This window comes from Procambarus clarkii, unplaced genomic scaffold, assembly GCF_040958095.1.
Source record: "Procambarus clarkii isolate CNS0578487 unplaced genomic scaffold, FALCON_Pclarkii_2.0 HiC_scaffold_1391, whole genome shotgun sequence".
NCBI classification, from domain to species: domain Eukaryota; kingdom Metazoa; phylum Arthropoda; class Malacostraca; order Decapoda; family Cambaridae; genus Procambarus; species Procambarus clarkii.
The window spans coordinates 4,154-16,884 of NW_027190419.1; the positions used below are offsets into that span (position 1 = coordinate 4,154).

Below are 12,731 nucleotides of genomic sequence, written 5' to 3' on the forward strand. Positions count from 1 at the left end.
AGGTTAGGTTAGCTTAGCTTGGGTTAGCATAGGTTAGGTTAGGTTTGATTACATTTCTATGTTAGATTTAACTCAAATTCAAAACAATTGCAGTCATTCGGCTTGTTAGTCAACTTGCCTCTAATAGGGGCAATTTGTCTAACAAGACTATTTAGTTTTGTGTGCATATATATATATATATATATATATATATATATATATATATATATATATATATATATATATATATATATATATATATATATATATATATATATATATATATATATATATATATATATATATATATATATATATATATATATATATATATATATATATATATATATATATATATATATATATATATTATAGCTTCAAGACTCCGAACCAATATAGAAGCATCAAGAGGAAGTGCTTGTGTTATGGGCCAATAGGCCTTCTGCAGTTACTTCCATTCTTATGTTTTTATTCCCATTGGTTCGTGTTTTTATCTTGTGTAAATGTCAATCACCTTACCCAAAACTTTGGTACCATATCACCTCACCCATGTGTATATATAAATATATATATATATATATATATATATATATATATATATATATATATATATATATATATATATATATATATATATATATATATATAATATACAGAGTAAATCTACCCCAAAAGTAATGATTTATTTGTCTACAAAACTAAACTCTTTTTGGAATCATATGAGGCCCCTCCACTGAGGGGGGAGGCCTGGATGTTTATTGTCATGTGTATTCATGCTGCTTGCATGTCATCGTTTATTTTGCCTTTGTTGTTTTCTTGACAGCTTTCTTTGCCTTGGGTGGTTTGGGAGATTTTGAAGCTCTCTTTATTTTGGGCTTTTTGTTCCCAACAACAAGCTGCTGCTGCTGCTTCTTTTTCAAGGCTGTAGGTGGTTTGTTGCTTGTGGCGGCTTTCTTGGGAGTTACCACGGCCTTCTTTGCTGCTGTAGATGGTTTCTTGGTTGTGGTGGCTTTCTTGGGAGTTAGAACGGCCCTCTTCTCTGCTACGGCCAGCTTGAATGATCCACTAGCTCCACTTCCCTTGGTCTGAACAAGAATGCCGTCAGCCACTGCTTTCTTGAGAAATCTTCGGATGTAAATGGCGATCTTGGCAGCCTCGACTTTGTTGTTGGCAACAACGTACTTCTTGATTGCTTGTAGAGACGAGCCCTTACGGTCTTTGAGTGCTGCGACCGCGGCTAGAACCATTTGACTAGTTTTCGGGTGAGCAACCTGGACGCGAGGTTTCCTGGTGGTGGCCACCACAGCAGCAGCCGCAGCCTTCTTGGTAGGCTTTGCTTCTACCATGATGATGATGAGATAACCAAGGTGATGAGAGACGCTCAGACAGTCACGGGGGAATGATGCTGCCGCCGCTTGAGCCGAACCTATTTATGTGCCGGCACGGTACAGAAGCTGCAACCTGGCAACTCGTCCACCAATCACAACGGTTGGTTTTACGGCTCCGAAACCTGGATCCCATATCTTCTCTAAAATAGAAGCATTTGTTCATGTTCTTTGTAAAAGTATCATAAAGCAGGACAGATGAGACAAATATCATAAAAACTGAAGAGCAGATGAGCACACACATGTATGTATTACAAAAGAAAATCCACAAATTCATTAGAAATTGGCAGGGCAGGCTGAGGAAGTAGGTAGATGTAAAATGTCTGTAAATGGCGAAAGAACATAAACCCAAGACTGAATAAACGATGTTAAATATCCATGCCAAGGAGACAAAAATATGTTAGGATACAATTACCATTAAGACACCACAAGAAGGTCCGTATCCTGCCGTGATGACTAAAAAGAGTTGGTTATTAGCCACAATGTGTAGGCAGTCTCATGCCAACGGCCATACCACGTTGAGAACACCGCTTCTCGTCCGATCAGCGAAGTTAAGCAACGTTGGGTTTGGTTAGTACTTGGATGGGTGACCGCCTGGGAACACCAAATGCTGTTGGCAATAATGTTTTTTGTTTTGTTTTGTTTTGTTTCGTTTGTTTTTGTTTGAATGGCTGGCTCCACGGGAAATTCACGGAGTTGTGTGGAATAAGGCCTGGTAAAATGAATTAATATGTATGTCATGTTTAAAACAAACTCGCTTAATATAGTGTGTGAGGCTTTATACAAAAACAAACAACCAAAACAAAACATGTTGTTTTATATATATATATATATATATATATATATATATATATATATATATATATATATATATATATATATATATATATATATATATAGCTTAATCCGGGTTTGAACTCGCAACTCCAAGAATACGCATCACTTATATACACTTTACCACTGGACCACAGCTGCAGGACACAAGCTTGATGCTGAGGTATCAATTTAATGACGTAAATGCCATTTCCACAAATAAATGATAATTTAAAAGTATTTGTATGTACAAATCTTTTCTGTTTAAAAGGCTACAATATCAGTTACTGATATAATTTGTGTTAATGTTTCTATACCCACAGGAAGGCATGTTTTTGCTTATATGTAAGGGGTACGGAGAAGGAATCCACAGACCATCAGTCCCCTTCCCCCCCCCCCCCCCCCCCCCCCCCCCCTCCCACCTACTACCACCACCACCACCACCACTACTCACCACCACCACCACTACTCACCACCACCACCAATCACCACCAATCACCACCAATCACCACCACCACACCTAACCGAAAACCCCCTAACACATCAACCCTCCCCCCAATCAACAGGCGAAATAATAACCCTCAAATGCCTGCCTGCCTGCCTGCCAGCCAGCCAATACTAACGGTCTTCTCAGAAAGAAAATCTCTTTGTATCTGTATTACTTGATGAAATGTATGATTCTAATAATGAAAATAAATTTTGATGTCGGTTGTATGAGCATAATGACCAATATGCACATGATATGAATGAATTAAATAGTGTAGTTTTAAGTAATTAGGTTGTAGACACATTAAGCGGATATGATATTTGACGCGTCCAGAACTGGTGATTTTTGGTTTAGTTTTAAATGCACCACCACCATTGCTTCCCCAGAGCCTAATTAAGGACCGGTAAAAGGAGTCAATATGTATGTCATCTATAAAACCAAAGAATGAATAAAAACACACACACACACACACACCTACATAATAGTATTAGGAAGATTGTATGGCAAAAAAAAAAAAGTACTCCCATTGGGTCGTTTGAACTCGCGACTTCCAAAACACCAGCCACACACCTTACCACCCAGCCACCATAGAGTTGGTATAATTGTGCAACTTTAGTTATAAAAGTAAAGTTCTTATTGTCTCAAATCTTATTGTCTGTTCTATGAAAAGGCATGATGTAAATTATGTATTTTTTGAATGATTGAATTGTAGGCACATTAAGCGGATTCGATATTTGATATATCCAGAAAAGGTGATTTCTGTTCAGTTTTAAAATGCATCACTGTTAACGCTAAAGGACTGGTAAAACGACTCGATGTTTGTCATTTTTAAAATAAACACTAAAACTAGGCCCTTAACATATATAATGTTTGAATATAAATTGAATGCATATAAATACAAAGTGGGAGTGGCTGGCTGGCTGGCTGGCTGGCTGGCTGGCTGGCTGGCTGGCTGGCTGGCTGGCTGGCTGGCTGGCTGGCTGGCTGGCTGGCTGGCTGCCTGCCTGCCTGCCTGCCTGCCTGCCTGCCTGCCTGCCTGCCTGCCTGCCTGGCTGGCTGGCTGGCTGGCCCGCCCGCCCGCCCGCCCGCCCCGCCCGCCCGCCCGCCTGCTTGCCTTGCCTTGCCTTGCCTTGCCTTGCCTGTCCTGTCCTGTCCTGTTCTGTTATTGCCTTGCCTTGCCTTGCCTTGCCTTGCCTTGCCCTGCCCTGCCCTGCCTTGGCTGCAGCTGGCTGGCTGGCCGTAAATCAACTCTTAACAACACCATACCACACCACACCATCACTCATCACCCATCACCCACCACCGGCCCCAGTCTCCCAGCCTCTCTTATATACCCGAGCAGGCCCTTTAAATTATTTGAATTGTTGCACTTCGGCCAATGGCAGGCACGATCGCTGCTGCTCAAACATATTCTGGTTCACAAGTATTAATATATATATATATATATATATATATATATATATATATATATATATATATATATATATATATATATATATATATATATATATATATATTCATGAAACACATTAAAACCTTGATCATTTATTCATTCATTACGTCTAGTGAAGAATTGCTTTTGTTCATTTGTATGATTAAAAATTAATAGAATATGAATTCCTCGCTTAAAGTAAAATATAAAATATATATTGGATTTATATGATTGGTTAATATTCCAAGTGATGCTGAATATCCCCTATAATTTTGTTTTGTTTGTTTGTTTGTTATGTACACATTCCAAATGAAATCAATATAAATGTTATTATTAATGTTTGAAAGTTGATTGTCTACTTGAATCTCTCTATTAAAGTGTGTGTGGCTCCGGATGGAGCCTGGTTATGGTATTTGTCGTGGTGGGTGGCAGAAGTGCTTACTTCTTCTCTGTCTTCTTTGGCAAAAGAACTGCCTGAATGTTTGGAAGAACACCTCCCTGTGCAATGGTTACGCCAGACAGAAGTTTGTTGAGTTCTTCGTCGTTGCGGATGGCCAACTGCAAGTGACGTGGGATGATACGGGTCTTCTTGTTGTCACGTGCGGCGTTACCGGCGAGCTCCAGAACTTCGGCAGCGAGGTATTCCATGACGGCTGCCAGGTAGACAGGAGCGCCAGCACCGACGCGTTCGGCGTAGTTGCCCTTACGCAGCAGACGGTGAATTCTGCCCACGGGGAACTGAAGTCCGGCCCTGCTGGAGCGAGACTTTGACTTGCCCTTCACTTTGCCTCCCTTGCCGCGTCCTGACATTGCTGCTGCTGTTGTGGGTTTGTGGTCTTTTATGCCGCCCCGCAGATCGAGCTTCGTGTTATATACCCCGCTCAGGATCAAGGGAGCCCGCCACTGACCAATCAGCGCGCTCCGCCACGCGACCCGCTCTGAGCTGAGTCGCGAGCGGGATATAAAAGGAAAGCTCGCCTCGCGCAAAAGTTCATTATTGTATCGCAACGCCAGCCAGCACGAGCATCATCATGCCACCCAAGGCATCTGGAAAGGCTGCCAAGAAGGCCGGAAAGGCCCAGAAGGCCATTGCCAAGGGCGATAAGAAAAAGAAGCGCAGGAGGAAGGAGAGCTACAGCATCTACATCTACAAAGTGCTGAAGCAGGTCCACCCCGACACTGGTATCTCTTCCAAAGCCATGTCGATCATGAACTCGTTCGTGAACGACATCTTCGAGCGCATCGCCGCCGAGGCTTCTCGCCTGGCCCACTACAACAAGCGTTCCACCATTACCAGTCGGGAGATCCAGACGGCTGTAAGGCTCCTGTTGCCCGGAGAACTGGCCAAGCACGCCGTCTCTGAGGGCACTAAGGCCGTCACCAAGTACACCTCCTCCAAGTAAACGGCTTACTTACTGCCCTGTGGTGGTGGCTTGGCCTCAAACCAACAAACTCGGCTCCATTGGAGCCACACTTTAATTTCTAAAGAGATTGTGAGTGTTAGACACCAATACTATTATAACAAAAACCTCTGTCACTGAAAGCAAATAGCTATAAAATGAGAATATTTATGAAACTGTCTGTGTGTGTTTCTCTCTCTCAGTGTCTGTCTGTCTGTCTGTCTGTCTGTCTGTCTGTCTGTCTGTCTGTCTGCCTGCCTGCCTGCCTGCCTGTCTGTCTGTCTGTCTTGTCTGTCTTGTCTGTCTGTCTGTGTGTGTCTCTCTCTCTCTCTCTCTCTCTCTCTCTCTCTCTCTCTCTCTCTCTCTCTCTCTCTCTCTCTCTCTCTCTCTCTCTCTCTCTCTCTCTCTCTCTCTCTCTCTCTCTCAACACATATAAGCACTCGGTATCTTTTTTCTAGAGATTAGAGATTCATTGTTATGTTCCACATTAGGATTACTATGCAGGCCACCCTCTTAGGTTTGAAAATGTCAAGAAAACGGTTAATTTAAAATGTCATCTCCTAACTTAACAGATTAAGCCAGAGGACCGAAAACAGAATAAAACAGGACTGGACAGTATATGTCACTTATACAAGCTGCTTTTATTTCTAGTACAGTATGACAATTTTTATTTTGGGGGGGGGGGGGGGGGGTGATCCTTGACAGTGCATAAGAGTGAAAAGCGACGGCGTTTTGTTTGTAAGAGAACAGGTTGTACTACAAATGACTTGATTTATTGATATCACATGTATGTATGACACCTAAATTATGCTAGGAATGTCTGAAATCTCCTTAGAAGGATATTTTGGCCCTGAGAAGGGCCGAGTTTGGTGTATACTAGGGTGGTCGATTTAGCTTATGCACGCTCTCCACGGATACGGCGAGCAAGCTGAATGTCCTTTGGCATGATGGTGACACGCTTGGCGTGGATGGCACAGAGGTTAGTGTCCTCGAAGAGACCGACCAGGTAAGCCTCGGATGCCTCCTGTAAAGCCATGACGGCAGACGACTGGAAGCGAAGATCGGTCTTGAAGTCCTGGGCAATCTCGCGCACCAGACGCTGGAAGGGAAGTTTCCTGATGAGCAACTCGGTGCTCTTCTGGTAACGACGGATCTCACGCAGGGCGACCGTTCCGGGCCTGTAACGGTGAGGCTTCTTCACACCCCCTGTGGCAGGAGCAGACTTGCGTGCTGCCTTGGTGGCCAGCTGCTTACGAGGAGCCTTGCCTCCCGTGGACTTGCGAGCAGTCTGCTTGGTGCGAGCCATGGTGAACAACTGTGGTTTGTGATGGCCGGCGCCGAAAAATTTTTGCTTATATACGCCGTCTCGAGGCGCTTGCTCGAGCGCCATTGGCTGCTCGACTCGCCTACGTCACCCCGTTGCCCCTCCCCTCCTTCCTCTGGCTGCAGCCAACAGGCGGCTCACCTCAATCACTATTATCGCTGATTTTGCTCTATTTTTTGGATTTGTGCAAAAGTCATTTCACAGGGACGTGAAACAGACGAGTAGGCAACTGCAGTTTTGAAAGCGTTGTGAGAAAGCCGTGTCTACTCGACCACAAGCGTAAAGTAAGGGCAGGCAGGAGTTGCAATGCTACTAGTACGTCCGCTTGATGGGATATAGTCGGGAAATCGTGCGGGCATTCGTCAATTCGATTCACACAACTTCAACACCATGACTGGACGCGGCAAGGGAGGCAAGGGACTCGGAAAGGGTGGCGCCAAGCGTCATCGTAAGGTGCTACGTGACAACATCCAGGGCATCACCAAGCCCGCTATTCGTCGCTTAGCTCGTCGTGGCGGCGTGAAGCGTATTTCGGGTCTCATCTACGAAGAGACCCGTGGCGTCCTGAAGGTGTTCCTCGAGAACGTCATCCGTGATGCTGTAACCTACACGGAACACGCCAAGAGGAAGACCGTCACTGCTATGGACGTGGTGTACGCTCTGAAGCGCCAGGGTCGTACCCTCTACGGATTCGGCGGATAAGAGCTTGGCTAATCCATCGATTCCACCCACCACCACCTCAAAACGGGACCTAATTAGGTCCCTATACTTTTTTACTGAAGGGCTTAATAGACGATAACATAAATTGTTTTGATATCAGCTAGCACATTGGGTCTTATGAAATCTATTTTTTATCCTCGCATGCTTAAAGGGACTCTGATTGGGGAGGGAGGGGGGGGGGGGGAAGGTTTGTTACGTTATATACTAGCAGAGCAGGATCATTGGTGGGGGGTGAGGGGGAGAGAGAGAGAGAGAGAGAGAGAGAGATCTTTCCCAACTCTTCCTTTTTACATGAGTGAGCTACCCGTTTTATTCATTTTATCCTTCTCAGAGCTGTTTTGATAGTATCCAAATGATGGTAAATGAAAAGGGAGGACACGAATATCTACCCAGAATTCAGGACTGGCAATCGATATGCATGTTTGAGTGCGAATCTTTTTCTCTCTCAACTTAGGTATACGTTTATGTCGTACCTAAAAGCGAGAACCACACTATTGGGACAAGTATGCAAGGCCCAATTTTCCTAACAAGCACAGTTAATTTTGTTATTTTCGAACATTTCTTTCCAAATTGGTTTATCCAATTAACAGTATTATATTAAGATCATGAATTGCTGGGTTAGGTTAGGTTAGGTTAGGTTAGGTTAGGTTAGGTTAGCTTAGGTTAGGTTAGGTTAGGTTAGGTTAGCTTAGCTTAGCTTGGGTTAGCTTAGGTTAGGTTAGGTTAGCTTAGCTTGGGTTAGCATAGGTTAGGTTAGGTTTGATTACATTTCTATGTTAGATTTAACTCAAATTCAAAACAATTGCAGTCATTCGGCTTGTTAGTCAACTTGCCTCTAATAGGGGCAATTTGTCTAACAAGACTATTTAGTTTTGTGTGCATATATATATATATATATATATATATATATATATATATATATATATATATATATATATATATATATATATATATATATATATATATATATATATATATATATATATATATATATATATATATATATATATATATATATATATATATATATATATATATATATATATATATATATATATATATATATATATATATATTATAGCTTCAAGACTCCGAACCAATATAGAAGCATCAAGAGGAAGTGCTTGTGTTATGGGCCAATAGGCCTTCTGCAGTTACTTCCATTCTTATGTTTTTATTCCCATTGGTTCGTGTTTTATCTTGTGTAAATGTCAATCACCTTACCCAAAACTTTGGTACCATATCACCTCACCCATGTGTATATATAAATATATATATATATATATATATATATATATATATATATATATATATATATATATATATATATATATATATATATATATATATATATATATAATATACAGAGTAAATCTACCCCAAAAGTAATGATTTATTTGTCTACAAAACTAAACTCTTTTTGGAATCATATGAGGCCCCTCCACTGAGGGGGGAGGCCTGGATGTTTATTGTCATGTGTATTCATGCTGCTTGCATGTCATCGTTTATTTTGCCTTTGTTGTTTTCTTGACAGCTTTCTTTGCCTTGGGTGGTTTGGGAGATTTTGAAGCTCTCTTTATTTTGGGCTTTTTGTTCCCAACAACAAGCTGCTGCTGCTGCTTCTTTTTCAAGGCTGTAGGTGGTTTGTTGCTTGTGGCGGCTTTCTTGGGAGTTACCACGGCCTTCTTTGCTGCTGTAGATGGTTTCTTGGTTGTGGTGGCTTTCTTGGGAGTTAGAACGGCCCTCTTCTCTGCTACGGCCAGCTTGAATGATCCACTAGCTCCACTTCCCTTGGTCTGAACAAGAATGCCGTCAGCCACTGCTTTCTTGAGAAATCTTCGGATGTAAATGGCGATCTTGGCAGCCTCGACTTTGTTGTTGGCAACAACGTACTTCTTGATTGCTTGTAGAGACGAGCCCTTACGGTCTTTGAGTGCTGCGACCGCGGCTAGAACCATTTGACTAGTTTTCGGGTGAGCAACCTGGACGCGAGGTTTCCTGGTGGTGGCCACCACAGCAGCAGCCGCAGCCTTCTTGGTAGGCTTTGCTTCTACCATGATGATGATGAGATAACCAAGGTGATGAGAGACGCTCAGACAGTCACGGGGGAATGATGCTGCCGCCGCTTGAGCCGAACCTATTTATGTGCCGGCACGGTACAGAAGCTGCAACCTGGCAACTCGTCCACCAATCACAACGGTTGGTTTTACGGCTCCGAAACCTGGATCCCATATCTTCTCTAAAATAGAAGCATTTGTTCATGTTCTTTGTAAAAGTATCATAAAGCAGGACAGATGAGACAAATATCATAAAAACTGAAGAGCAGATGAGCACACACATGTATGTATTACAAAAGAAAATCCACAAATTCATTAGAAATTGGCAGGGCAGGCTGAGGAAGTAGGTAGATGTAAAATGTCTGTAAATGGCGAAAGAACATAAACCCAAGACTGAATAAACGATGTTAAATATCCATGCCAAGGAGACAAAAATATGTTAGGATACAATTACCATTAAGACACCACAAGAAGGTCCGTATCCTGCCGTGATGACTAAAAAGAGTTGGTTATTAGCCACAATGTGTAGGCAGTCTCATGCCAACGGCCATACCACGTTGAGAACACCGCTTCTCGTCCGATCAGCGAAGTTAAGCAACGTTGGGTTTGGTTAGTACTTGGATGGGTGACCGCCTGGGAACACCAAATGCTGTTGGCAATAATGTTTTTTGTTTTGTTTTGTTTTGTTTCGTTTGTTTTTGTTTGAATGGCTGGCTCCACGGGAAATTCACGGAGTTGTGTGGAATAAGGCCTGGTAAAATGAATTAATATGTATGTCATGTTTAAAACAAACTCGCTTAATATAGTGTGTGAGGCTTTATACAAAAACAAACAACCAAAACAAAACATGTTGTTTTATATATTATATATATATATATATATATATATATATATATATATATATATATATATATATATATATAGCTTAATCCGGGTTTGAACTCGCAACTCCAAGAATACGCATCACTTATATACACTTTACCACTGGACCACAGCTGCAGGACACAAGCTTGATGCTGAGGTATCAATTTAATGACGTAAATGCCATTTCCACAAATAAATGATAATTTAAAAGTATTTGTATGTACAAATCTTTTCTGTTTAAAAGGCTACAATATCAGTTACATATATAATTTGTGTTAATGTTTCTATACCCACAGGAAGGCATGTTTTTGCTTATATGTAAGGGGTACGGAGAAGGAATCCACAGACCATCAGTCCCCTTCCCCCCCCCCCCTCCCACCTACTACCACCACCACCACCACCACCACCACCACCACCACCACCACCACCACTACCACTACTCACCACCACCACCACTACTCACCACCAATCACCACCACCACCAATCACCACCAATCACCACCAATCACCACCACCACACCTAACCGAAAACCCCCTAACACATCAACCCTCCCCCCAATCAACAGGCGAAATAATAACCCTCAAATGCCTGCCTGCCTGCCAGCCAGCCAATACTAACGGTCTTCTCAGAAAGAAAATCTCTTTGTATCTGTATTACTTGATGAAATGTATGATTCTAATAATGAAAATAAATTTTGATGTCGGTTGTATGAGCATAATGACCAATATGCACATGATATGAATGAATTAAATAGTGTAGTTTTAAGTAATTAGGTTGTAGACACATTAAGCGGATATGATATTTGACGCGTCCAGAACTGGTGATTTTTGGTTTAGTTTTAAATGCACCACCACCATTGCTTCCCCAGAGCCTAATTAAGGACCGGTAAAAGGAGTCAATATGTATGTCATCTATAAAACCAAAGAATGAATAAAAACACACACACACACACACACCTACATAATAGTATTAGGAAGATTGTATGGCAAAAAAAAAAAGTACTCCCATTGGGTCGTTTGAACTCGCGACTTCCAAAACACCAGCCACACACCTTACCACCCAGCCACCATAGAGTTGGTATAATTGTGCAACTTTAGTTATAAAAGTAAAGTTCTTATTGTCTCAAATCTTATTGTCTGTTCTATGAAAAGGCATGATGTAAATTATGTATTTTTTGAATGATTGAATTGTAGGCACATTAAGCGGATTCGATATTTGATATATCCAGAAAAGGTGATTTCTGTTCAGTTTTAAAATGCATCACTGTTAACGCTAAAGGACTGGTAAAACGACTCGATGTTTGTCATTTTTAAAATAAACACTAAAACTAGGCCCTTAACATATATAATGTTTGAATATAAATTGAATGCATATAAATACAAAGTGGGAGTGGCTGGCTGGCTGGCTGGCTGGCTGGCTGGCTGGCTGGCTGGCTGGCTGGCTGGCTGGCTGGCTGGCTGGCTGGCTGGCTGGCTGCTGCTGCCTGCCTGCCTGCCTGCCTGCCTGCCTGCCTGCCTGCCTGCCTGCCTGGCTGGCTGGCTGGCTGGCTGGCTGGCTGGCTGGCCGCCCGCCCGCCCGCCCGCCCGCCCGCCCGCCCGCCTGCCCGCCCGCCCGCCTGCCCGCCCGCCTGCTTGCCTTGCCTTGCCTTGCCTTGCCTTGCCTGTCCTGTCCTGTCCTGTTCTGTTATTGCCTTGCCTTGCCTTGCCTTGCCTTGCCTTGCCTTGCCCTGCCCTGCCCTGCCTTGGCTGCAGCTGGCTGGCTGGCCGTAAATCAACTCTTAACAACACCATACCACACCACACCATCACTCATCACCCATCACCCACCACCGGCCCCAGTCTCCCAGCCTCTCTTATATACCCGAGCAGGCCCTTTAAATTATTTGAATTGTTGCACTTCGGCCAATGGCAGGCACGATCGCTGCTGCTCAAACATATTCTGGTTCACAAGTATTAATATATATATATATATATATATATATATATATATATATATATATATATATATATATATATATATATATATATATATATATATATATATATATATATTCATGAAACACATTAAAACCTTGATCATTTATTCATTCATTACGTCTAGTGAAGAATTGCTTTTGTTCATTTGTATGATTAAAAATTAATAGAATATGAATTCCTCGCTTAAAGTAAAATATAAAATATATATTGGATTTATATGATTGGTTAATATTCCAAGTGATGCTGAATATCCCCTATAATTTTGTTTTGTTTGTTTGTTTGTTATGTACACA

At 42.1% G+C, this 12,731-nt stretch overlaps 2 non-coding genes across 2 annotated transcripts; both read left to right on the forward strand.

Annotated features, from left to right (window-relative positions):
* Positions 1–1,864: 1,864 nt before the first annotated feature.
* LOC138362172 (5S ribosomal RNA) lies at positions 1,865–1,983 on the forward strand. The gene has a single exon (XR_011227458.1). It is a non-coding gene; the product is annotated as a 5S ribosomal RNA (ribosomal RNA).
* Positions 1,984–10,136: 8,153 nt separating this feature from the next.
* Positions 10,137–10,255, forward strand: LOC138362173 (5S ribosomal RNA). Its single transcript, XR_011227459.1, has one exon. It is a non-coding gene; the product is annotated as a 5S ribosomal RNA (ribosomal RNA).
* Positions 10,256–12,731: the final 2,476 nt, after the last annotated feature.